At 38.4% G+C, this 27,895-nt stretch overlaps 1 protein-coding gene across 6 annotated transcripts in view; it reads right to left on the reverse strand.

Moving 5' to 3' along the window:
* GPRASP3 (G protein-coupled receptor associated sorting protein family member 3) overlaps nucleotides 1–27,895 on the reverse strand; it is a 110,808-nt gene that overhangs the window by 8,187 nt on the left and 74,726 nt on the right. For 5 of the 6 annotated variants that reach the window (XM_074392039.1, XM_074392036.1, XM_074392037.1 and 2 more), the window contains one exon: nucleotides 746–27,544. The gene's annotated coding sequence lies outside the window, so the exon portion shown is untranslated. The remainder of the gene's footprint in view (nucleotides 1–745; nucleotides 27,545–27,895) is intronic. The other variant, XM_074392035.1, reaches the window with a different exon arrangement.

The following is a 27,895-nucleotide window of genomic DNA, read 5'->3' on the forward strand; positions in this document are numbered from 1 at the left end:
AGAGTGAATGAAAAAAGCCAGGTGTTGATTTAAAAAAAAAAGAAGCCACTTCTATGATTCTATTGAAATATATTTCTGGACATGTAAAGTAATATATTGTGACAGACATGCTGTGTTTACCTGGGGCCAAGGCAGTGGGAAAGGTAGGTAGGCCAGGTACTACAGAACTGAAATTGCAATGTCCTGGGAAATAATAATGATATTTAGAAAAATCTAGTTATCTTAGAGGACATAGCTGGATATCATTATAACAGGGCAAACTACATTGCAAGTATTAATTTGGAAAATGCCAATTTCTTGTACCTCACATTTTAATATTTTTAGGTAGCACTTAATTAATTTCTGGCTTCGTAGAAAATTTAATTATAGACTAGACAAAAAATATGGAAACCATGGAAGAATGCATACTATAATCACAAATTGCTAGGAAGATCTTCTAACCTTCTAACTGTATAGTTCAGCACCCATCTGAGAAATACATGGGCATCACTGATAAGTATTCATAAAGGCAGAAAATATATGTAAATTTGTTGCAAAGACATGTTAAACATCAAGTTCCTTCCTCAAGTGAACAACAATTCATTGCTTTATGATAAAAGTAAGGCATCTCTTAGATGGGAATCAAGATTACTACAAAGAGTAGTTTCTCATCTTCTGGATAATATTGTGAACCTCACAGGAGCTATTCCACAATGTGCTTTTGTTCAGATCTATGAACTCATTAGAATCAGGCATCATATCTCACCAGCAAGGGAAGTGCCAGGGGTCTCTTGAGGACTGCTCCCCTTCAAATCTGGAGAAGCTTCAGCACCCATCATGTCCCAGATCCTCACAACTAACCTCCTTCAGACATTTAATATAAGTTCAGTCACATGCATGAAAAGTTGCACAGGGAGAAAGAGAATCCAGCCATTATTGTACATTGTTGGGTAACTCTGTGCCTGGTACCATACTAGGCACTGAGTTAGTGACCAATGACACTGATAAAATTGGGTAGTGATCATATCCAGAAGGTACAATGGGTTTCTCACCAGGGCCTTTTTCTTCCTTCCTTATCTGCCCGCTAAAAACAAATCTGAAAAGGAAGAAAAAGAGGCCTGAATTTACATACATATTCCTGATTCCACAATAACCACAGGGCTATGGTCTTGTACCTCTTTATCACCGTAAGTTCCCAGAATTCTATGAGTGAGCATAATTATCCCCATTATACAGAATGAGATGCCAAGCTCAGTTTTTGCCTGTATCATCCTCCCACAACCCTCCCTTACATGGGAAGTAGCCCTGAGACACCTTGGAGCAGGACACCACACTCCCTGGGACCAGGAGGGACCCACCTCTTTTTTTCACCAGGCGGCCAGGGCACCGAGTCCCAAAGCAAGAACAAGGAGGCTTGGTTGGGATCCCTTGTCTTCCCACACTCCAGGGCAGTTCAGCCCTATATCTTCAGCTGAGTCTCAAACACCTGAAGGCAATCCTGTTTTTTTCACCAGGCCATGTAGGTCTGTATTGAAAAGCTGTCACAGTCACCCTTATGACGTCTGGTTTCTATGGCAACTGAGATGTACAGGCTTGTCCTCAACACCGGAAATGCCTCCTCCACACCGGAAATGCCTCCTACACACAGCCCTCTGTCCTATTGCCTTTCTTAGCAAAAAACCTTCACTTTTCAGACCACCACCTGAGAAAGCTTACTAATAAAAGGAACTAGACTGGGACCCAGGTAATTGGTGGAACTCTGCCCTCTTTTAATAATAGGACAAAAGTCTGTGTTGTCGGGAATTTTGTTTGCTTTAAAAGTAATCTTGAGGTAGTATCTTCACAACATAGAAACCCAGGTAGGTATCCTAAGGCTCTTGACAAGGAGCTAGCCCTGAGGGGGAGAACATGTACAACTCACACACGATGCTAGGCAGTTAGGCATCTGTGGCAGAAAACTGAGAGACTTTTTATAATCATATGACTAAACAACCTAGGAACACCAAAATATGTCTTTTAAGATATCTCTAAGTTATTTCAGGGAAGCAGGCTTGGAATAATGTAGTTATTTAGTAGGCAAAAACCTAATCAATTCAATCATACAATAGTTTGTCTTCACAAAATCCTTATCCCCCATCCCAATATTTTATTCCATGTGAATGGACATTCACAACCAAAACATTTCTAGCCTCTGTGCACACTCCTTTGGCAGGAGAAACATGCTGCTCAGCTGGAGTCCTTCCTTCAAAACTCTTGGTAGTAAGCTCCCTTTCAGAGGTACTCACTCTACTCTGCCAACAGGAGGGGAACTTACAATAGGCCCACAGATCTAGTCTTCTTTCTGTGCCTTGCTGGCTACTCAACTATTCCTATGGTTTTACTTTACAATGCTTGAATCTTTAAGGCCTCCCGCCCCAAGTAATCCACTGCTCCAAGTCTTAGCACTAAACCAACTGAGATATATAATTTTTTAAACTACAAGGGCTTTATTTCTTATAAAAGTCATATTACATAATGTGATTTAGATTTGCTGTCACATGGGCTACAAATGAGTCCCAGAATCGACAGTATCCACACAGCAGTGCTGCATTGGGACAGTCACAAATGCCAAGAATTGCAATGCATAGCAGCCTGATGTCTCCTAAAGGAGTCCTGTTTATGTGTGTTCAAGAAAACTGACTTCCTTGCCAAGGGCTATCCCTGTAGCAGGAGAAAGTATTTCAGGACACTTTCCTGAAACACTAGTGAATATAAAGAAATACTTTGTTTGGAATGATTACTCATTAAGTCAACCTCTGAGATTTTTCTTATGAAGTGGTTTATAGCAACACACTCTCAGTACTTTAATTTACGTGACTGTAGTAGAGGCTCATCTTATGGTATTAGGTTCCAATTCAAATAGTAGCGGAAAAAATATACATTGCAAAAATTTCCATTGGCAATCTCTTCAAGTAGGAATCAATGACATGTCCACAAATCTCTATCCACATATAAACTAATACTCACATTATAGTCAAAATTATAACTAAGTTCCACCAAGCCTTCAAGAATAAGAGAATCCCTTTCTTATTCAATAAAAGATCACAGAAAAAGTGAGAAAGCTCACCAAAACCCTAATGTTTTGGATATCTATTTCTCCTTAACCAATATCCCCCAAAACAGCCATTTGTTATCGCTCAGGATTCTGTGTATTGACTGGGCTGAGCTAGGTGTTTTCTGCTTCATGGGGTATCTGTCACCTGGGGCTGTGTGGTCTACACATCTGGGACATCCAAGAGGCTTACTCAAATGGATGATGACTGGTGCTGGTATCTCCTGGGAACTCAGCTAGGGTTTTGCCTGGAACATCTTAGTTGGGCACAGAGTCCTCCATAGGTAAGGTAGCCAGATAAAACAGAAGATACTCACTTATATTTTATTCCAGATAAATAATGAATAATATTTTAGTGTGTGATGGCTATATTTATATGTGAGGTTGGCTGGGCTAAAGTGAGGTTTGATGAGCTAAAGTACACAGATAGCTCATCAAACATTATTCTGGATGTTTCTTTGAGGATGTTTTTGAATGAGATTAAAATTTAAATTTCTGGACATTGTGTAAAGCAGATTATCATCTCCTGTGGATAGGCTTCATCTAATCAACTGGAAGTCTGCACAGAAAAAAAAAGACTGACCTCCCCTGAAGCAAAGGGAAGTTTGCTCGTAGATGGCCTTTGGAATTAAACTGCGACATTATTGGATATGTGACTGGGCATCTTGTGTTTTTATTTGCAAGATCTGGCAACCCTAGGGGTGTAGCCTTTGGATATGTAAGTTTTATTTACCTTCTGACATGACATTTCCAATGAGGCAAGTCTAAGGAAAATGAGCAGGTAAGACAAAAAAAGGACAAAAGCTGTTGGTGAAATAAAGGGGAAACAGACTTTCAAATACACTGTTGGCACCACATTGATGTATTCATTTTCTGAGGCCCATATTATTACAACTTAATGCCCTTTGTGCAAGAGTCCTATTTCTACCAACCAGGGTGTTTCACCTGAGGGTTTAGAAAAGGCACATCGAGGTGACTCTTATGTGCGTCCTGGTTAAGAAGCCCTGGCTGCGGAAACAGGTTAAATTAATAGATGAGTTTTCTGCCTCAGGGAGGAACGATAGCTCCTACTTATGGAGCAAAGTGTTTAGAGCGGCCCAGCTCTAGTTTCTTTATGTTAGCGTCTGGATTTGATCTCGTGACAGCCCTGCTAGTGAGGTACCAGTATCCTCTCTTCTTCATGGATGTCTGTGACTAACAAAGCACGTGCTCCTAACCACACAGCTGGATGGTAAAAAACTTGCTCAGCAAGCCCACTGCCAGAACCAGGCCTACTGCCAGAACCTGACAGCCTGGGCACCTTGAATTGCTGGTGGCAAATCTTTAGTATGAGGACATATACTGTTGAGTTTAATCTCAGTTCTCCTTGTATTTACCCTTCCTGCATTTCCAACAGAAAACCAGGCTTGGGCCCCTTTCCCCGCATCTCAGGGAAGGTTTATAGCAAGGCTGGAAGCAGATGTAGTGTTTGCTTCATCCTGTGTGGAAACTTAAACTTAAGAAAAGGATTGGACTACTTGTACCTGGCAGGAAGGGGAAGGGTTCTAAGGACACAGAGAAAAGAGGAGAGAGATTTCTCTTGGAAAGTGATGAGGTCAGAATTCTACAGGTGCCTCTGGGAGTAGGAACCTGAGCATTGCTCTATATCAATGTTTGGAGAAGCTCTGTATATGGTTCATCAAGGCTCGGCATCCAGCCATGAGACAGATTCTCCTGTTTGGTTGGAAGGATGGATAACTCAGGGTCGCGAAGTGCGGTGGGGCTGAAGGTAGCAAACCAGCTAGGGAAATGGTCAGCTCAGCCCTCAGTGGTAGGGACACATGCATGATAATGACTTGCCAGGCTGTACCTGGAAGATACATTTCCACAAATGGTTATTCTTTGTCAAAGAATAAAACAAATAGTGAGTATTTTTAATATATACTGTCTAGTTGAAAGTTAAAATCTCTTTACTAATGAATATCCCAACCAACTACAAGATGAGAGCACTTGTTTCTCTAGATTTGTGCAATAATAGGCTTCCCAATGTTAATATTTGTGGATGTAATATCCTATCACTGTAATGTTAGAATACTTTTCATTTTTCTCCATCTATTTCCATATAAATGGCATATTTCACATGTACATTTCTAAACACAAACATAACAGTCCCACTTTATGCCTCAGAATCTGTTCTTGAATAGTCCTAGAGTTTGATGAGAAAATCTGATGAGTAAGTTTGTGTTTATGCTGTGTCCTGTTTAAACTGAAATTGTGGAGTCATAAGAATGACATGTTGCTGCAGGAGAACAAAATGGTAGACTGTCTTTGCACAGACACTGGAGAACGTGTATGAGAGAAGCAAACACGGCTCCATCAACTGCTGCTCTCTCAAATCTGCACTGCAGAGAGTCCCTGGCATGTGTGTAAGAATGGTCATGGCAGCGTGGCCAAAATATCAAAATAGCCCCAAAGTTACCTTATTAGAGACATCTCAGAAACATTTTCAGAAGAAATAAATTCAATAAGTGTTTGCTACGATTTGGAAGTTTGACTCCTCCAAACCTCATGTTGAAATCTAATCCCTAATGTTGGAGGTGGGACTTAACAGGAGGCGTTTGGGTCATGGGGGTGGATCCTTCATGAAAATCTTGGTGCCATCCTTGCTGTGATGAGTGAGTCCTTTCTCTATTAGTTCCCACAAGAGCTTGTTGTTGAAAAGAGCCTAGTACCTCTCATCTCTCTTTCCCATCTTTTGCTATGTGGTCTCCGCACAAGCCAGCTCCCCCTGGCCTTCATCATGAGTGGAAGCTTCCTGAGGCCCTCATCATAAGTAGATGCCCAATCTTGAACTTTCCAACCATCAGAGTTGTTAGCCACATAAAGTTTTTCTCTTTATAAGTTGTGCAGCCTCAGATATTCCTTTATAGCAACACTAAATGGACTAAGAAAGTGGTATAAAAATATATGGTTTATTCCATTTACCTATCAGGACAGCAGTGTGAAGGAAGTATGGTGAGTCCCACCTTGCAGACGATCAAGCTCTGGCTCACAGAGACTAAGACCCTCTCCAGATAAGTGGCAGAATGCCAATGGGATTCCATCTCTTACCCTTCCCCGCAATGGAAGCAGCAGCTTCCCGTTTGGAAGACGACAATTTTATACTTCCTCAGTATTGTGCCCTAAGGGCACTCACTGAACAGCCCTTCACATTGAGGAAAAGGACGGTGGAAATGAAATCTTGACCTTTGGGTCATGAGGCATAGCTGTGGGGTCATATGGATTACCAGGTCTCTGAAGTTAACTGTAGGGTGAAATAAAGAAACATAACCTCACGTGGAACAAGAAAGAACAGGGAAGACAACAGAAAACAGCAGGCCCTCCGGGGATCACCTCTACTTTTCTCTGTCTTTGCTCCCTTCCCCACCTCATTTGCCCCCTGCTCTTTGTGACAGTATGGGATGTACACAGGTATCTGAAGTGCCCTGAGAAAGGATAGAAAGATGGGAAGATCGAGATGATGAGACGGCTGGATCAGGCAACACAAGTCCTGGAGCCCGTGCCCTGGGTGTTGGCTCACCCACCAGGCACTCCATCTCTACCTGCTTCTATGTGCCTCACCATCACTACCACATAGCAATGAAGCCCTCACATAACAAAAACATCCACTCTTCAAGGTAGGTTAGCAGGAGAAGTGATTTACCCCTGAGACAAGAACATCTCACAGTCACTGGTTGGGTCTGGCACCAAGATGCAGAGAAATCTCTGGTCTCTCTTGCTCCAGTGTCCTGAACAGCAGATTGTATAAGGTTTTCATCAAGCCCCTTGGGAGTGTAAAGGAAACACGCTTCTCTCATGCAGACAAGGGGACAAGAAACATATGGGGACAGGAAAACCTGGGAAACAGGAAGAAATGGGGTGTGTGGTGACTTCTTTCCTTACCCCGAACTGCATTTATGGGGTCCATTACTCGGTTGAATAGAAATGGTGGAATCACCTTCTTCCCTTTCCCAGCACCATCAGGGCGCTTATTCCACCACAGAGAAATGACACTGACTCACCATAAAATTGGAAACACGGGAGTGTTTTCCTTCTCTCCACATGCTCTCTAGTCACGTGGAAAATAGTTACTATACACTACAGAAACTTGGCAAATGTCACCTTAATTAAATGATGAAGTCCAACATCACCAGTGACATTAAGTAGTCATCCTAACTACCAGATATAATGTGACCAGAACGGCACTTCAACTCAATGATATTCTTTCTCAAAACACATAACCCTTGTCTAATCACAATAAGAACAACTGGCTAAGCCTACACTCCTCATTACTGTCAGGGTCATGAAAGTCATCTGGCAGTTCCTCAAATGGATAAGCAGGGAGTTACCAGCAATTCCATTCTTAGGTACATACTCAAGAGAAATGAAAACATAAGTCTACCTGAAAACTTAAACACAAATGTGTGTTGAATTGCCATTCATATTAGCCAATAACTAGAAATAATCCAAATGACTATTAACAGATAAATAGGTAAAAAATATAGTCTATTCATACAAGATTTTTCAGCTATTAGAAAGAATGACATTATGACACATGCTACACTATGGATGAACCTTGAGTATATATCATAACAAGGTGAGGGAAGTCAAACGATAAAGACCAAATATTGTATGATTCCATTTATGTAAAGTATCTAAATAAGCAAATTCATAGACACAGAAAACATTTGTGATTGCCGAGGCTGAAGAAGGAATTAACTGTATTCAAGCACGACAAGATTTTTGGAGATAATGGAAATGTTTAAAGCTTGATTCTGGTGATGGTAGCACAACTCTACACATTTACTAAATTCATCAAATTTACCCTTAAAATGGGTAAATTTCATTATCTCTATGGCATATTGGAAGAAAGCTGTTTAAAAATATGGTCTTCCGGTCTTCTGTTGTACCACAGTAATGACCAAACACTTTCATACAAAAGAATTGGCACATGTTTTATATAAAAATGAATGCATATAAAAGAGTGTCTGTGTCCTAGCCCTGCTGCCTCTGTCCTGTGTAACTCCAAGCAATAATCGTTCGTCTTCCCCCTTCCCCTCATGCTGCATAAGGTTGTGCTTGTGTGCAAAATTTGATGTCATCTCATCACTTCCACATCTTTCAAGTATGACAATGACTTAAGAGTGGGTCCTGAACTCTGCCATCCCATGTGATAGGATGTCAGCATAACTAATTTCTTCACTCCTCTGTGGCTGTTCTCACGTGCCTCCCTTGGGGAATCTAAACGGCACCAACTCTATGTGTGCCACTATGTCAACACATATCAAAGAGTGAACACCACTTACATCAACAATTTCCCGTGTAGAAATTCATCTTCAGAATGCAGTGAAGAATGTTGATAAGCATCTGGTTATAAGGACTGCCATCCTGATAATTAGCTTTTGTCACTTCTGGACCTGAATTTAGGAAGAGAGACCAAATGAGACACAAATCCATGAAGGGGCAGAGGGAAATGTGGTTGTTAGTGCATGCGCGATGCACGCACACACACTCACACAAACTGAGACATTTATCATGTTGTGTTATAATTCTCCTGAGACAACTTGCTGGACGCAAGGAAGACACATTTAACTCACTGCTGCAAACAGCCACAGGAACTGTGCCTGAAACTGTACACTTTAGCAGTGCACAGACTCTGAAAATATGCCATCCACACAGTGTAAATAATAGGAAATATCAGAACAGTCTGAATAATATAGGGTTGTGAAAATTGATTAGGTCACATCCATAGGATAGAATTCTAGAAGCAGCAAAACGAGTTATAATGAAAGCAATGATGAGAGATGACTTCTTGCATACCAGATTAATGATTCACATTATTTCTAATGTGTGGAGAAACAGGTATTTTTATAATGTATATAGGTAATATAAATTAGTAATAGTATTTTAAAGTCATTATTAACATAAAATTTTATAGTTCAAAGGGTTTTAAAATGACACTTTCAGGAACTTAATAAATGCTTACAAAAATATTTGTATATACATAAGCATGGTGTTAAGTATACTATTTTTGGTCATAGAAATAATGGTAAGGAAACTAAATTTTTATTGCTAGGAAACTAGTGAAGTAAATTTGAGGGCATCCACACAAAGAAATACGCAGTCCAAAAAAAAAAAAAAAAGTGAGTTTTTTTGTGTGTGTTTTAGTATTTTAAGATGTTATCATATATTTCCATGACAAGATGGTTATAGTAAGAGCAAACTTAGGTTACAAAGATGATCAAAGATCTGCATCCATTTTAGCTTACCCAGGTCTCCAGCTATTTATCCATTTGTCCCAAAGCATTTAAAAAATATATTTATTCCTCTGACACAGTTTTTTCTTCCACATAGTAAGAGGCTCCACTTTTTAAATGGAGGCTGACGGTATTCCTACACATTGGGAATGCCCAATTTTCACTCAGACTTCTAGAAAACTCAGCAGGGTGGGCTTGGGCCACAACCCCTCCCTCCCACTTTCCTGCTGTGATATTCAAGCTGCAGTTCGGGCTTCAGTCACGAGGGGGCACCACCATACCATCATTGTCAAATATTTCCACAGATGTGTTTGCAAGGAACAAAAAAATATTCCTCACTTAAAACCTAGCATATGAATTTACATATAGAATAACTCTAATTCTGTCAGAATAGAATTGATAAGTGTAAAATAAGACAGTAAAATCCTCTACTCTGGGGTATCCATAAGATGAAACATGAGATACCTCTAGCGCACACTGGCAGCCCTTGGTAGGCAGAACTTTTTTACCTACAGCCATCCCTCTGTATCCATCATTTTTATGAATTCTAAAATAAGCATATTTAAGGGATATCTAAATCTGAGATTAGAAACCAGGCCTGGTCTGAACTGAAGATAAGCCTGCACTTGTGAGCTATATTTGGGTGATGGAGCTAGAGGAGCTAGAAACAGATGCACACACACACACACACACACACACACACGCGCGCGCATGCACACACACACACACACACACACACACACACACACACAGAGTCAATTTACTGTTTTAAATCTACTTTGTTTTCCCAAGAAACTGAATACAATGAATCCTTTTCCAAATTACTGAATTCAGTTACACATTACTGTTGTCAATCTATTAACAAGTATTTTCTTTATCAAAATTTTCATCAATATACATTTTCCTGAAACAAACTTTCAAACAATATACAGAAGCATATTCATAAATTGGAATAAACCTTTATCACTCACTGGTCCAGCTTCTATGCTGTGACCCAAGAGTGTCTGTTGTCCCTGGTATGGTGCATACTCTTCGGATACGTCCCTGTAGGTGAGGTGCACACAATCCCGTTCACCACCCCCCCACACACACAGAGTCTTCTCCAAAAGTGTAATCACAGTCCTCATCTTCTTTTGCAACTTACCTTTTCCACTTTATATTATATTTAGGGCTGATATTTGTATCTTATTAGTTCTTGTGGTTTTGTCATAGTTAACATGTTCATTGTTCATGTATGTATGTGAATTATCTGTTGAAATAGTTGCTAATCTTTTTGTTACAGAGTGTGCTTCGTAAATCATGGATACTATCCTAATATCCGAAGTGTGGTTTGCAGATGTTTTCTCCTTTGTTTTAATACGATTCTGAGTGGCTTTTTATTTATTTAGAAAGTGTATTAAATTTCAATAATTTGAGTTAAAAGCTATACAGCTCATAATTTAAAAGAAGAAAACATTGAACACCACCACAGGGAGTGGGTACAGTCAGCCTGGAGGAAGATTATTGCATTCAGAGCCCTGCAGGCATTAAGGAAAAATGGAAAAAATCTAGAGTATTCCAGAGTAAGCTGCTGATCAGAAGATACCAAAGTTTTCTCTTTGATTTACATAACTCCCCTAAAGGCGGTACCCTCATCTGAATAGTGGTCAGAATGATGGGTATCTTAAATAGCTGTTAGGATTAAAGAAGAAGATAGTGACATAGAAGGATTCAGGGTAAAAGTTCAGTCACAGTCAGCCAGCCCAGGGCCCAAGGAGCAATCAGCACATGTGAATTGAAACACCTGTGAAGTGCCTTCCTTGTGCAACTAAAAACAACAAAAAGAAAGGAAAATATACACATGGCCAGCACTTGTAATACAAAATAAGTCCAAGTTCTAAATGCAATGCAGCCCTAAAGCAACCAAGGAATTTGGGTCTGGACACATGAAAACTAACTCCCCCAAAATACTGTCTTCTTTTACCAGCATGGCCCAGATGAGGTTCTAGATGTAGAGAACAGGCCTAGAAAAGAAACAGTGAGAACGAAGACAAAAAATTCAGCCTAGACAAATGGGAAAATGTTTCATTTTCAGATACACTGAGACATTGTATTGGGATAGCAAACAATTGGAAAACGAAGACTCTGAACATATTAGAGTTTTAAAATGAAAATAATATCTGCAGAATGCATTTCTGCTTCCTACAGCATATAAACTGAGAAAATAAGTGTTTCCATTTTAGTAGCTCTGAAAGAAAATACACATGGCAAGTAGGCATATATACTTGTCACACTGTTGAGATGTGGATGTGCATTTGTTCTTCTTGTGTTTCTTCCTTTCTCTTTTCCATTACATGTCCCACTAACTACAGATGAAACATCCAACAAAATAAGATCACATTTCATGTAGTGATATATACATGTTAAAAATTGCAATGAGATGTATTAAGAATGAAATATCCAAATTCTTGTTAGTGACTACTCCAAGTAAAACAGCAGCTAATGCAATCAGAAAAGACTTAAGTTTCTACTGTATATGTAATGTTTTATTTCTTAATATGAATACACAGAAGTATCTTACACTATTTTTGAATTTTTATGTCTGAAATATTTAACATGCAATGTTTATATGAGTTTTAATTCTGACTTAAAACATGATTCATATTAATTTAGGAATTGTAGAACATACAGTTAATTCCAGAGATAAACATATACTAGGCAATCTTACCACTCTTTAACTTTAAAAAGTACGTATTTGCGCATTCCTCCCATTATATTCTCTCTATATAAATGTGAGGTTTTTTTTTAAATGGTTTAACAAAATTTTTAAATACAATTTGTAAAAATGCATCTTTGAGAATAATTTTCTCAGCTTGAATTGTTTTCCACACCCAAAGAAAATACACAAGTATCAGCGCTCACACATATATACACTCAAGACTACAATGACATTCTCTACATGTAACTATATTCGATATAGCTTGAACTGCAGAAAAATCAAGACAATTCCAAAAAGTGATTGCAGGGTCATTTTTTTTTTTTTTCTCCAGAACACTTGAGAAACAGTAAAGCTATTTCAACAAAAGTCCTTCTTTGATTGACAAAAGTTGAAACTCACACTTAAATAAAAAAAGATCCAAACCAAGATCCTCTTCAGCCCCACCTCTCATCTCTCGATTTAGGGCCATATTTTCTTCTTGCTCCTAAGCAAAAAATCTGGAATTTTGAATATTCCCAGTTTTCTATGCACACTTGGAATTGGGCAAATGTGTTCAGATCAGCCAGCATTTCTGTACACACATATGGAAAATACATGAATATATGTATATACATCCATATACATACATGCTGTGTATTTATTGCATGTGGTCTCACATATCTAGACAGTAGACAGTGCTAGATATCCTAAAGCCAGATGAAATGATCTCAAGTATACACTGAATTCTATGACTCCCAAGTCCCCATCCCTAACCATTTGGATACCATCATTTTCTGTGTAAGGGCTGAGACCAGCACAGGGGAAGTCACTTCCCATGGTCCCGCAGGCAAGGACAGATCTGGTTTCTGGGACCCAGAACTCTTGATTTCAGTCTGTTGTACAGCAGACTCATCTTCATCCTCTGTTATTCTGTAATATCTTTCTTCTGGGGTTCAAAGAAAGGTTCCCATTCGGGTGTCAAAGAGGAAAGTAAACCAACCTATCTCCATCCTTCCCTGCCTCCTACTCTTCCCAGTCTCTAATACTCACAATTCTACTCTATTTCCAGGAGCTCATTAAAAATTTTTTTTTAGTAGTAGCTGGTTAACTGTCACACAATTATAGCTAACAAGAAGAATGAGTTTTGGTGTTCTGCTATAATTTATTGTATATTCTCAAAAGGCTGGAAGAGAAGATTTTGAATATTTACAACACAAAGAAATGGCAAAGTTTGAGGGGATGGACATGCTAATTACCCTGATTTGCTCCTTAGACATTGCATACACATATGGGAATATCACTTGGTATCCCATAAATATGTACATTACATGTCGAATAAAAATTAAAGGAAAAGGGGAAGGTAAAAAGAAGAGCATATCAATTAAAAGTTAACAAAACCATGATTTTCTTACTAATTTCTGCCATTCTCAGTATCTCATCCTAAAGAGAAACGGTACCAAAGCTTATTCATCATATAAATATAAATACATTTCTTTTCCTGATGGTTCAAATCTACTGATCTCTGAGATGTTCATGTTTTAACTGTTAGAACAGTTAGTTACCCTTAGTAAACCTGATCTTGCTATTATGTTTTATTTTATATATGTGCAAAACACATTCATGTACATCTGTTCTTTCTCCAAATCATCATATTGTACATATTTTTCAGCAACTTCTGTTTTCCACTCGGTACGATAGCCCAGGATATTAATTTGAATTCATTTACTTATTGTAATTTGGTAAATTTTTGAAAGTTTAATGACTATGTATATTGCATTTTATGTGAATTATCTGTCCACATATTTTAATGATTTCTCTACTCATTATTAAGAATTCTTCCATATCAAGGATCTTATGTATTAATGATTCTAAATACTAATTAAATATAGAAAGCAAATAGACATATGAACCAGTGAAAGACTGTACAATTTCTGTGTTTAAAAGCAATGTAACAGAACTGAACACAAATGACCAAAGACATCAGTCATATTGATAACAATAAATTGGCTTAACTTACCTATTAAAAGAAAATTATTTTCAGATTGCCTATTGAAGCAAAATCCAAAGTTATGCTTTTTCAAGTGATATACATAAAACAAAACAAATGTATTCAGATAGGGTAAAAATGTAACGATAAATATCTACTAGGCAGTTGCCAATATAAAGAAAGGGTTACAATCTTGACAATTAAGAGAGAAAAATTCAGACCCAAATGGATTTAAAGAGACAAAAAAGCATGGTTGATAAAGCTAAATGCTACAATTCACAAGGAAGATGGGAGATATTAATACTTATATATGCAATCGTGTGGTAAAAATAGTGATAGAGCAAAAACTACAATAAATGCAAAGAGAAGTAGGAAGAAGCAAACCATTTAAAAATAGATGATTCTACCACATTTCCTATAATCCAAAAACGTTCAGGTGGAGAAAAACATTTAGTAACTGTAGAGAACACCTAAGCAATATAATTCCAAGGGCAGATCTTACAGATACACTTATTCTAAATTGTGAAGCCTAATATTAGACAACACACCTACTTTCATATAAACATGGATCATTCATGAAAACTGATTCTATCTGAGGCTGTTAAACAAAACTTGCATCCAAATGGATAGATTAAAATTGCAGAATTTGGTGCATATAATCATAATGAAAACACAGCTTGTATGAATTTAGCTAGAGTAGCTTTCACAGACTATTTTAAAACATTAAATACCTATATCAATAAAAATGAAAATAAATGAGTTAAACATTCAATTCAGAAAGCCTGATAAAGAACCACAATGTAAACTAAAAAAAAAAAAAAAAATGGAGAAGAATGCTTAATGGTAAAAATAGAAGGGAATGTGAAAATAAATAACACCCCAGTTAGCAGAGTTGGGATGAGAAGGAAGCAAACACTGATGTTGTGAATAATGTGTCAAAAACTGTGCTGGGATCTGGTGAGGTTTTCCCCTTAAACTCCTCACAACACTCTCTTAAGTGTAAGAATCCAGCTTGTGTGTGTGTGTGTACATATACATACAGACATTTAATGTTAAATTAGCTAGTTGGAAGAGAAGAACATCTATAGTATTTATGTGTGTGTGTGCTTGTATATAGACAAATATGCAAAAGAATACTATATTTTGTCTAGGGACACTCTCATATGTAGTAAAGGACTAAAAAAACAATGTGGGATAGTAAGTACCCCTTTCTGGATACTGATTATCTCTAGGAGAGAAGAAAGGATCAGGAAAGAGTAAAGTTTTTCTTAACTTGGATTAATTTTATAGTTCTCTATACTCTTTATAAGTAGCAAAGGTTTTAGGGGACACAGCGGTTTTTTTTTTTTTCATAAGTACAATCCATACTCACCAAAGGCTTAATATTGAGCCAAGTAGAGAAGTTAAAAATATCCCTCCCATCATAGACTGGGTGCAGTGGTTCACACCTGTAATCCCAGCACTTAGGGAGGCCAAGGCAGGTGGATCACCTGAAGCCAGGAGTTCAAGATCACCAGCCTGGGCAATATAGCAAAACCTGTCTGTACTAATACAAAAAAAAAAAAATTAGCTAGGTATGGCATCTCACACCTGTAATCCCAGCTACTCAGGAGGCTGAGGCAGAGAATAGACTGAACCTGGGAGGCAGAAGCTGCAGTGAGCTGAGATCATGCCACTGCACTCCAGCCTGAGTGACACAGCAAGATCCTGTGTCAAAAAAAAATCAATCCCATCATGGTTGAAGGTAAGATTGGGCTATGTTCTCTGACTGGGATTTTTTAGTGTATACATGTATGCACATGTACTGTACATGCATTACATATACAACCCATATAATAATACACCATATGTATAGTTTAGTATCCTGTATTTTTTTATTTCAGTTTTGCTTTTACCTTAAGTACTAATATGCGGATGAGGATTCTGGTTAATTATAAGGTAAAATATATGATAAAACTTTTTTTTTTTTTTAAGGTTCTTGCTCTATCCCTCAGGCTGTAGTACAGTGGTGTGATCACAGCTCACTGCAGACTTGGCCTCCTGGGCGCAAGCAATCCTCCCACTTCAGTCTCCTGAGTAGCTAGGACTATAGCCATGTGCTAACATCCATGCCTAATTTTTAAAATTTTTTTGTAGAGATGGGGTCTCACCATGTTGTTCAGGCTCATCTTGAACTCCTGGGCCCAAGCTATCCTCCTGCCTCGGCTTCCCAAAGTTCTGTGATTACAGGCATGAGCCACTGTGCCTTGCTCCAGCTTTGCTTTCCAATGAACCCTTTTCCAGTTGACTGAGCCTCAGTTCTTAAATAATGCATCTGATTGGAAATGGCATACATGTAGCATATTGAATAATATATATTTGGATCTGCTCGTAAGATTTCTATAGACTTCCTTTAATCTATATATCAAATACTCTGTCCAACAGCTATTTCATTATAGGTTCATGAAACATAATACCTGGCCATGTATTCCTACTCCTATTATTCACCCTTTAGATAGGTGAAATGAATAATAATAATACAATATGCTAACAATTATGGGGTATATAGTATTAATAGATACACTGCTTACTATAGATCATACAACCAAAAAGTGATGGTTCCCAGGGTCAAATTCAGAAACTTCTTACCCTAAAGCCTACATCTCTAATCACTGTTTCTATGCTGAGTGCTCCTCTGTGTTTGGGCTGAGGCCAACAAAGGGGAAGGGACTTACTCAAAGACCTGTGGTCAGTTGATGGGTTTTGCAGCTGGGGTACAAGGTTAACGATTCCCATCTTCAGTCTAGCTGGCCCAATAATATTTCTGGATCTTCTGCACTATTTATTCTTGAGGCTCAATAAGAAATTCCAGAGGGATCATGGCAGATGGGAGGCAAGACTAGATTGTAGTTCCTAGGCAGATGAGAAGTGTGTGGAAACTCGCATCATGTACTTTTGCTCCAGAACTACTGCAGGAATAAACCAGGAAAGTTGAGAGAACTCACAGACCTTCTGAAGGAAGCAGATTGCTCCTGCAGGACCTGGGAGACACCCCAAATACTGTGAGTGCCCAAGCTGTGGAACTGCAAAAGGGGGATCATCCATTCCCAAAAACACACCCTCACTGGGGAACCTGAAAGTCTAGATCATGGATGAAGATTCTGACCTTACCTGGAGCTGAGTCAATTCAGGGAGCTAAGCGAAATACAGGAGTAGAGGAAGCAGGAGGACAAGCCTGTGGGCTCCCTGTGTCTCTTAGAAAGCCATTCTGCCTTGTTTCACAGAAGTCCTTAGGGAGGGCTACCAGAGGTACTGGGAAAAGACCACAGGGAAAAGGAAACCTCCAGCTGAACTCTGTAACAATTCCAACTGAATAGGAAGTCTCCTGACCAGAACTCAGGGGAGGGCGTGAATCTGGTGTGCAGACGCCACAGGCAGGGAGGCATGAAAGCCCAGCTTGCTTTTGCAGCCGGGAGGCTGGTAGCCTGGGGCAAATTCTCAGCCCAGCTCACCCATTTCCTGGAAACACACTCGGTGCTGTTGAGGGGACCACAGTGGGAACCAGACCAGCCTCTTGGGTTGCGTGGGAGCTGGGTGAGGCCTATCACTGCCAGGTTTCCCATATTTCCCTAACAACTTGCATGACAGGGCAGAGGCAGCCATAATCCTCCTGGGAACATAACTCCATTGAACTAGGAACCACATTCCCATCCCCCACAGACGCTACAGCAATACCTACCCAAGGGGAGTCTGAGCTCAGACATGCCTAGCCCTGTCCCTGCCTGATAGTTCTTCCCTACCCACACTGGTAGATGAAGACAAATAGCATATACTCTTGGGAGTTCCAGGGTCCCACCCACCACCTGATTCTTCCTATACTACCACAGCTGATGCTCTCTTCAAAGTGCTACCTCCTGGCAGGAGGCCAACCAGCACAAAAATACTGCATTAAACAACCAAAGCTAAGGACCCTCACAGAATCCATTTTAGCCTTCTGCCACCTCCACTGGAGCAGGTGCTGGTATCCACAGCCAAGCGACCTGCAGATGGTTCACATCACAGGACTCTGTGCGGACAACCTGAAGTTTCAGTCTAAGCCTGGTAGACCTGCTAGGTGGCTAGATGCAGAGGAGAGATTACAACCACTACAGCTCAGCTCTTAGGAAATCATATCCCTAGGAAAAGGGGGAGAGTACTATAACAGGAGAACACCCATGGGACAAAAGAATCTGAACAACATCCTTGAGCCCTAGATCTTCCCTCTGACATAGCCTACCTAAATGAGAAGGAGCCAGAAAAACAATTCTGGTAATATGACAAAACAAAGTTCTTTAGTACTCCCCCAAAAATCACACCAGCTCACCAGCAATGGATCCAAGCCAAGAAGAAATCCCTGATTTACCTGAAAAAGAATTCAGAAGGTCAGTTATTAAGCCAATCAAAGAGGCACCAGAGAAAGGTGATGTTCAATTTAAGGAAATAAAAAAAAATGACACAAGAAATGAGGGGAGATATCTTCAGTGAAATAGCATAAATAAAAAACAATAAAAACTTCAGGAAATAATGGATGAACTTACAGAAATGCAAAATGCTCTAAAAAGTCTCAGCAATAGAATCAAACAAGCATAAGAAAGAATTTCAGAACTCAAAGACGAGGTTTTCAAGTTAACCCAATCCAACAAAAACAAAGAAAAAATAATAAGAAAAAATGAAGAAAGCCTCCAAGAAGTCTGGAATTATGTTAAATGACTGAACCTAAGAATAGTCCATGTTCCCAAGGAAGAAGAGAAATCTAAAAGTTTGGAAAACATATGTGGGAGAATAATTGAAGAAAACTTCCCCAGTCTTGCTAGAAACTTAGACATACAAATGCAAGAAGCTCAAAGAACACCTGGGAAATTCATCTCAAAAAGATCATTACGTAGGCAAATTGTCATCATGTTATCTAAAGTTAAGATGAAGAAAAGAATCTTAAGAGCTATGAGGCAAAAGCACCACGTAACCTATGTAGGAAAACTTATCAGATTAACAGTGGATATCTCAGCAGAAACCCTACAAGCTAGAAGGGATTGGGGTCCCTATCTTTGCCTCCTTAAATAAAACAATGATCAGCCAAGAATTTTGTATCCAGTGAAACTAACCTTTATAAATGAAAGAAACAGTCTTTTTCAGATGAACAACTGTGGAAAGAAGTTGCCAATACCAAGCCAGCACTACAAGAAATGCTAAAAGGAACTCTAAATGTTGGAAACAAGCGGGGATGGCATGGGGAGAAATGCCAGATATAGTCGAGGGGGAGGAAGGCAGTGTGTACCTGTGCAACAATCTTGCATGTTCTTCACATGTACCCCAAAACCTAAAATGCAAGAAAAAAATCTTGGAAACACATCAACACAGAAGCTCTTTAAAGCATAAATCTCACAGGACCTACATAACAAAAATACAATTTGAAAAAAAATCAAGGTATACAGGAAACAAATAGGACAATGAATGGAATAGTATCCCACTTCTCAATACTAATCTTTAATATAAATGGCCTAAATGCTTCACTTAAAAGACACAGAATTGCAGAATGGATAAGAATTCACCCATCAACTATCTGCTGCCTTCAAGGGACCAAACTAACACATAAGGACTCATATAAATTTAAGGTAAAGGGGTGGAAAAAGACGTTCCATGCAAATGGACACCAATGAGCAGGAGTAGCTATTCTTATGTCAGACAAAACAAAATTTAAAGCAACAGCAGTTAAAAAAGACAAAGAAGGACATTATATAATGATAAAAGGCCTTATCCAATAGGAAACGATCATAATCCTAAGTATATACGCACCTAACACTGGAGCTCCCAAATTTATAAAACAATTATTACTACACCTAAGAAATGAGGTAGACAGCAACACATTAATAGTGGGGGACATCAATACTCCATTGACAGCCATAGATATCATCAAGACAGAAAGTCAACCAAAAAAACAATGGATTGAAACTACACCCCAGAACAAATGGACTTAACATACATTTATAGAACATTCCATCCAACAACCACAGAATATACATTCTATTTAACAGTGCATGGAACTTTCTCCAAGATAGGCCATATGATAGGCCACAAAACGAGCCTCAATAAATTTAAGAAAATTGAAATTATATCACGCACTCTCTCAGAACACAGTGGAATAAAACTGAAAATCAACTCTAAAAGGAACCTTCAAAACCATGAAAATACATGGAAATTAAATAACCTGCTCCTGAATGATCATTGGGTCAAAAACGAAATCAAGATGAAAATTAACAAATTCTTCAAACTGAATGACAGTAGTGACATAGACCATCAAAACCTCTGGGGTACAGCAGAGGCAGTGCTAAAAGGACAGTTCATAGCACTAAACACCTATGTCCAAAAGTCTGAAAGAGCACAAACAGACAATCTAAGGTCACACCTCTAGGAATTAGAAAAAGAAGAACAAACCAACCCCAAACCTAGAAGAAGAAAGTAAATAAAGATCAGATCAGAACTAAACAAAATTAAAGCTAGGAAAAACAATATAAAAAATAAAGATAAAGGAAGCAAAAAGCTGGTTCTTCAAAAAGATAAATAAAATTGATAGACCATTTGCAAGATTAACCAAGAAAAGAGAGAAAATCCAAATAAGCTCAATTACAAACAAACAAAACGGGAGATATTGCAACTGGCACCACAGAAATACAAAAGAACATTGAAGGCTACTATGAACACCTTTATGCAAATAAACTAGATAACCTAGGGGAGAAGATGGATAGATTCCTGGAAATATACAACCCTCCTAGATTAAACCAGGAAGATACAGAATCTCTGAACAGACCAATAACAAGCAACAAGACTGAAATGGTAATTTTAAAATTGACAACAACAAAAAAAGTTCAGGACCAGATAGATTCATAGCTGAATTCTATCAGACATTCAAATAATAATTGGTCCCAATCCTATTGACACTATTCTAAAAGACAGAGAAAGAGGGAATTCTCACTAAATCATTCTGTGAAGCCAGTATCACCTTAATACCAAAACCAGGGAAGGACATAACAAAAAAGAAAACTACAGGCCAATATCCCTGATAAACATAGATGTAAAAATCCTTGGCCAGGCATGATGGCTCATGCCTGTAATCCCAACACTTTGGGAGGCCAAGGCAGGTGGATCAATTGAGGTTGGGAGTTTGAGACCAGCCTGGCCTACATGGTGAAACCCCATATCTACTAAAAATACAATAATCAGCCAGGTGTGGTGGTGTACGCTTGTAATCCCAGCTACTTGGGAGGCTAAGGTGGGAGGATCACTTGAACTTGGGAGGCAGATGCTGCAGTGAGCCAATATCCCGCCACTGTACTCCAGTCTGGGCAACAGAGTGAGACTATTTCAAAAAAAAAAAAAAAAATCCTCAACAAAATACTAGCAAACTGAATCCAACAACATATCAAAAAGGTCATCCACCATTATCAAGTAGGTGTCATACCAGGGATGCAGGCATGGTTTAACATACACAAGTCATAAATGTGATATATCACATAAACAAATTTAAAAACAAAAATCACATTGATCATCTCAATAGACACAGAAAAAGCATTTGACAAAATCCAGCGTCCCTTTATGATTAAAACTCTCAGAAAAACTGGCATACAAGGGGCATAACTCAATGTAATAAAAACAGTCTATGACAATAATCAGTCTAACAACTTTTGAACCTAGTGATCAATCTTAACATCATAAGAGGAGAAACAACTAGATACAATTAACCTCCTTCTGGTATAATGCTATAGGAATAAACACTACCATAGAGTAGGTACTTCTGCCAAAAAATCTGAATTGGATCAAGACTATCAATCTAATACAAATTTAAAGGGAAAAAAGTTGCCAGTGGAACATAATAGACAACACAATGAGGATATAAGTCAGCAAAATCCACAAAGCAAATTCCACAGGGCAAAATATCTTAAGCAAATACATTGGAAGGTGTGATGGTTAATTTTATGTGTTAATTTGACTGAGCAACAAGGGGCCCAGATATTTGGTCAAACTTTATTCTGGGCTGTGCACAGTGGCTCATGCCTGTAATCCCAGCACTTTGGGAGGCTGAGGCAGGCAGGTCATTTGAGGTTGGAGTTCAAGACCAGCCTGGCCAATAGCAAAACTCTGTCTCTACTAAAGATACAAAAATTAGCCAGGCATGGTGGCACATACCTGTAATCCCAGCTACTCAGGTGGCTGAGGCAGGAGAATTGCTTGAACCTGGGAGAGGGAGGTTGCAGTGAGCCAAGACGGTGCCACTGCACTATACCCTGGGCAACAGAGTGAGATCCTGTCTCAAAAAAAAAAAAAAAAAAAAAAAAAAAGTTATTCTGGATGTGTCTTTGATGGTGTCTCTGGATGAGATTAACATATAAATGGGTGAACTGAGTAAAGAAGATTGCCTTCTCTAATGTACCTAGGCCTCATGCAATCAATTGAAGTCTGAACAGAACAAAAGACTAACCAGGAGGAATTTCTCTGCCTCATTTCCTGAACTGAAATGTTAGTCTTTTTCTGCCTTTGGACATGAATTCAAATCACCTTTGCTTGTGTCTCTAGCCAGCAGGCTTTTGGCCTGAAATTTACATCATTAACTCTCCTGATTCTTAGACCTTCAGTTTTGAATATGAACTACACCACAGGCTCTCCTGGAAATCAAGTTTGTCTACTGCAGATGTTGAGAAATCTCAACATCTGCATAATTACATTAGCCAATTACTTATAATAAAGCCTTCATAATTACATAAGCCAATTGCTTATAATAAATCTTTATTACTATGGTTCAACTTATAGTTTTTCAACTTTATGGTAGTGCAAAAGTGATATGCATTCTGCAGAAACTATACTTTGAGTATCCATACAACCATTTTTCACTTTCAGTACAGTATTCAATAAATTACACCAGATATTCAATACTTTATTATAAAACAGACTTTGTATTGAATGATTTTTCCCAGGTATAGGCTAATGTAAAGATTCTGAGTATGTTTAAGGCAAGTTAGGTTAAGCTATGATGTTTAGTAGGTTAGGTGTATTAAGTGCATTTTTGACTTACGATATTTTCAATTTAGGATAGGTTTAATGGGATATAACTCTGTAATAAGTCAAGGATCCTGTGTGTGTGTGTGTGTGTGTGTGTGTGTGTGTGTGTGTGTGTATGCATGTGTACACACATACAGGCATATCTCATTTTATTGTACTTTGCTTTATTGGACTTCACAGATATTGCATTTTTTTATGAACAGAAACTTTACGGCAACCCTGCATCAAGCAGGTCTATTGGCACCATTTTTCCAATAGCATGTGCTCACGTTGTGTTTCTATCATATTTCAGTAATTCTCACAATACTTCAAAGTTTTTCATTATTGTTGTAATAGCTGTTGTAGTGATCTGTGAACAGTGGTCTTTGATGTTACTGTTGTAATTGTTTTTGGGCACCACAAACTACACCCATCTAAAATGACTAACTTAATTGGTAAATGTATGTACTCTGACTGCTTCACTGACTGGCTGCTCCTCAGTTTCTCTCCCTGTCCTCAGGCCTCCCTACTTCCTGAGACACAACAATGTTGAAATTGGGCTATTATATTAACCCTATAATGGCTTTGAATGTTCAACTGAAAGGAAGTGTCCCATGTGTCTCACTTTAAAACAAAAGCTAGAAATATTCACACTCAGTGAACAAGGCATGTCAAAAGTCAAGATAGGCCAAAAGCTAGGCCTCTTGCACCAAACAGCCAAGTTGTGAATGCAAAGTAAACATTTTTCAAGGAGATTAAAAGCGCTACTCCAGTGAACACATGAATGAAAAGAATGCAAAACAGCCTCATTGCTGATATGGAGAAAGTTTTAGTGACCTGGATAGAAGATCAAACCAGCTATGATACTCCCTTAAGCCAAAGATTAATCCAGAGCAAGGCTCTAACTCTATTCAATGCTATAAAGGCTAAGAAACATGAGGAAGCAGCAGAAGAAAAGTGAGAAAAGAAAAACTGGAGCTAGCAAAGGTTGGTTTAGGAGGCTTAAGGAAAGAACCCATCTCCACAATATGGAAGTACAAGGTGAAGTAGCATGTGCTCATGTAGAAGCTGCAGCAAATTATCCAGAGACATAGGTAAAATAATTGATGAGGATTGCTATACTAAACAAAATATTTTCAATGTAGAGAAAATAGTTTTATAGTGAAAAAGATGTCATGTAGAACTTCCATAGCTAGAAAGTAGAAGACAATGCCTGGCTTCAAAGCTTCAAAGGACAGACTGACTCGTTTTTTTTTTTTTTTTTTTTTTTTTTTTTTTTTTTTTTAAGGTGCTAATGAAGCTAGTGACTTAAAATTGAAGCCAACGTTCAATTACCATTCTGAATATCCTAGAGCCCTTAAGAATTATGCTAAATATACTCTGCCTGTACTCTAGAAATAAAACAACAAGCCTAAACAACAGCACCTCTGTTTTCAGCATAGTTTACTGAATACTTTAAGCCCACTATTGAGGGCTACTGCTTAATGATTCCTCTGGCAGACCCAGTCAAAGTAAATGGAAAAATCTTCTAGAAAGAATTCATCATTTTACATGCCATTGTGAACATTGTGATTCATAGGAAAAGGTCAAAATATCAACATTAACAAGAATTTGGAAGAAGTTGATTACAACCCTCATGGATCACTTTGAGGGGTTTAAGACCTCAGTGGAAGAGTAACTACAGATGTGGTAGAAATAGCAAGAGAACCAGAATTAAAGTGGAGCCTGAAGATGTGACAGAATTGCTGCAATCTCATGATCAAACTTGAACAGATAAGGAGTTTTTTCTTCTGAATGAGCAAATAAAGTGGTTGCTTGAGATGGAATCTACTCCTAGTTTAGAAGCAGTGACCATCACTGAAATGACAACAAAAGGTTTAGAATATTATATAAACTTGATAAAGCAGTGGCAGGGTTTGAGAAGATTGACTGTAGTTTTGAAATAACTTCAACTTTGGGTAAAATGCTATCAAATAGCATCACATGCTTACGAAGAAATCTTGTGAGAAGAGTCAATGGATGCAACAAAATTCATTTTTGTCTTATCTTGAGAAATTATTAGAACCATGCTAACTTTCAGCAACCACCACCCTGATATGTTAGCCATCAACAGCATCAAGGCCCTCCACTAACAAAAAGATAATGATTCACTGAAGGCTCAGATGAAGCAATAATGTATTTTTAAATTAAGGTAAGTACACCATTTTTATAGACATAATGCTATTGCATATTTAACAGACTACAGTAGTGTAAACATAACTTTTATATGCAGTGTGGGAAACCATAAAATTCACGTGACTTGCTTAATATGATATTTGCATTACCGCAGAGGTTTGCAGCTGAACCTGCAATATCTCTGCAATGTCTCTGTGTGTGTGTGTGTGTGTTTGTGTCCATATACACATACACATATACATACATACATACATATGAGTATGTGTATGTGCATATATATTTGTGTGTATATATACACACATATATATGAGTGGTTCTGTTTCGTTGGAGAACTCTGACTAAGGTAGAATGTTGAAAAAAAGGATAGACCTTCTTTGAATTAAAAGAGACTTAACACTATGGAGAAATTACAATTAAAACCAGGAAAAGATACTACCACATGCTCACTAGAACAACAAAAATGGAAAAAATGGAAAATATCACGTGTTGGTGAGGACATGGATTAAGTGAAACACTCACACACTGCTGGTGGGAATACAGATTGAAAAAAAAACCACTTTAACAAACTGCTTGGTGGTATCTATGGAGCCACACACAGACATACCCTATGACTCAGAAATGCTATTCTTTGGTATACGCCCGAGAGAGATGAAAATATATGCCCATCCATTAGACACAAACAAAAATGTTCGTACCATCATTACTCATGATAAGTTAAAAACTGGAAAATACCCAAGTTCCTATAACAGATAACTACATTGTGAAATAGCCAAACAATATAATACTTTACAGCAACGAGAATGAATAATCTACAACTACAAACAACAAATGTTAATCTCACACACATATGTTGATTGAAGGGAGCCAGACACAAGAGTCCATGCCGTATGATTCCGATAATATTTCTTCTAACCTCCTGATAAAGCTTGAGGAAGGAGAAGAATATCAACAACCCATTTCTTTTTCTTTTAAGTTACTTACTATCCTCTTATGTTATGTAGCTTAACCTCAGAGAAGCAAAGCAAGTTTCTTCTAAGCCCTTTAAAAGTGAACAACTGCACATAAAATCAAAGGCTCATACTATGTCTGGTGGACAGACAACTGGGTGTGAGTAATTTAGAGAAGAATCATACATGGATGCTCAGTCTGCACAAAATTCCACAGTAGTCACTGAGTCACCATGGTAACCATGCTGGCTGAGGAAAGGTGGAAAAAATGCAAAGAATAATCACTCTGATTTGGTTCATAAAATGTGTGAGGAGTTGAAAGGGACTGATGTGACCACATTAACACTCCTTAAGTGTTCCTAACAATAGACACTCATCACAACTTCAGTGATACAAACATATATGTGCATGTACATACACTGATATATACACATGCTCTCTCCCTCCCTCTTACCACCAAAGAACTCAGGATTCATCAGGTAAGGAAGAAAAGGAAGAAAAACACAATTCAACGGATTCAATTCTAATCACAAATATAAAATTGGAAGTATTATAACTATTCTTTCATAGATTGATCTTTCTAGAGTTGACCTGTAGACTGTCTCTAGGCCTTTTTTTTCTCTTCTTGAGTTGGATGACTCAGTTTTGTTATGATGTCTGTTCTCCCCACAATGATCTGTGCTTTCAATGGGATCCCAGTCAAAATACTAGCATATTTTCTTTTTTTCAGAAATTAACAAGTTGATAATAAAATTCCTGTGGAATTCCCTCAATTTTGTTTTTTCTGAGAAAGTCTTTTTAAAAAATTAAAATGAGGCTAAAACTGACGGACTGCAAGGAGAATATTACTACATGAATCAAACTCCTAGGAACACCTGCTAACCAACTACATAGTTCAGCCCCTATCTGCGAGATACATGGGAATGACTTATACAGTCAGAAAAATATGCATTTATTGTAAGTGCATATTAAGATCAAGTTCTTTTTTCCGTGTGGCTAATTCATTGCTTTCAAAGCAGGCATCACTTAGATGGGTGTCAAGGACTACTTCAAAGCATGCAGCTGCTGATGAAAGGAAATTCCACCCACTAAACCTCTTCCCCAGTGATGAGATCAAAGTAGCTTCTTTACTTTTAGGCTATTTTGGGAACCTCACAGGAGCTATTCCACAACATGCTTTTTTTTTCAGATCTATGAACTCACCATATGCAGGTGTCATATCCTACCAGGGATGTAAGTGCTGCTGGTCTCCTAGGATTGTTGCCCTTTAAATCAGGAGTAGAAGCTTTGGCAGCCATCATGACTCAAATCCTCAGAATCTGCCTCCTTCAGACCTGATATGAGCTCAGACATCCACATGAAGAGCTGCACAAGAAGAGAGAGAACCCAGCAATCACTGTGCTTTATTAGAGTAAGTATGTGCCTGGCACCATGTTAGGCACTGGGTTAGTGACCAATGACACTGATACAATTGAGCAGTGATCATAACAATTAGAATGGTCGTCAGTGGACTTCTCACTGGGGCTTTTTTCTTTTCCTTTCCTAATCTATCTTCTAACAACAACATTGAAAAGGAATGAAGCCGAGTGTGGTGGCTCACGCCTGTAATACCAGCACTTTGGGAAGCCAAGGCGGGTGGATCACGAGGTCAGGAGTTTGAGACCAGGCTGACCAAGATGATGAAACCCCATCTCTACTAAAAATACAAAAATTAGC

This window comes from Saimiri boliviensis, chromosome X (assembly GCF_048565385.1).
Source record: "Saimiri boliviensis isolate mSaiBol1 chromosome X, mSaiBol1.pri, whole genome shotgun sequence".
NCBI lineage: Eukaryota > Metazoa > Chordata > Mammalia > Primates > Cebidae > Saimiri > Saimiri boliviensis.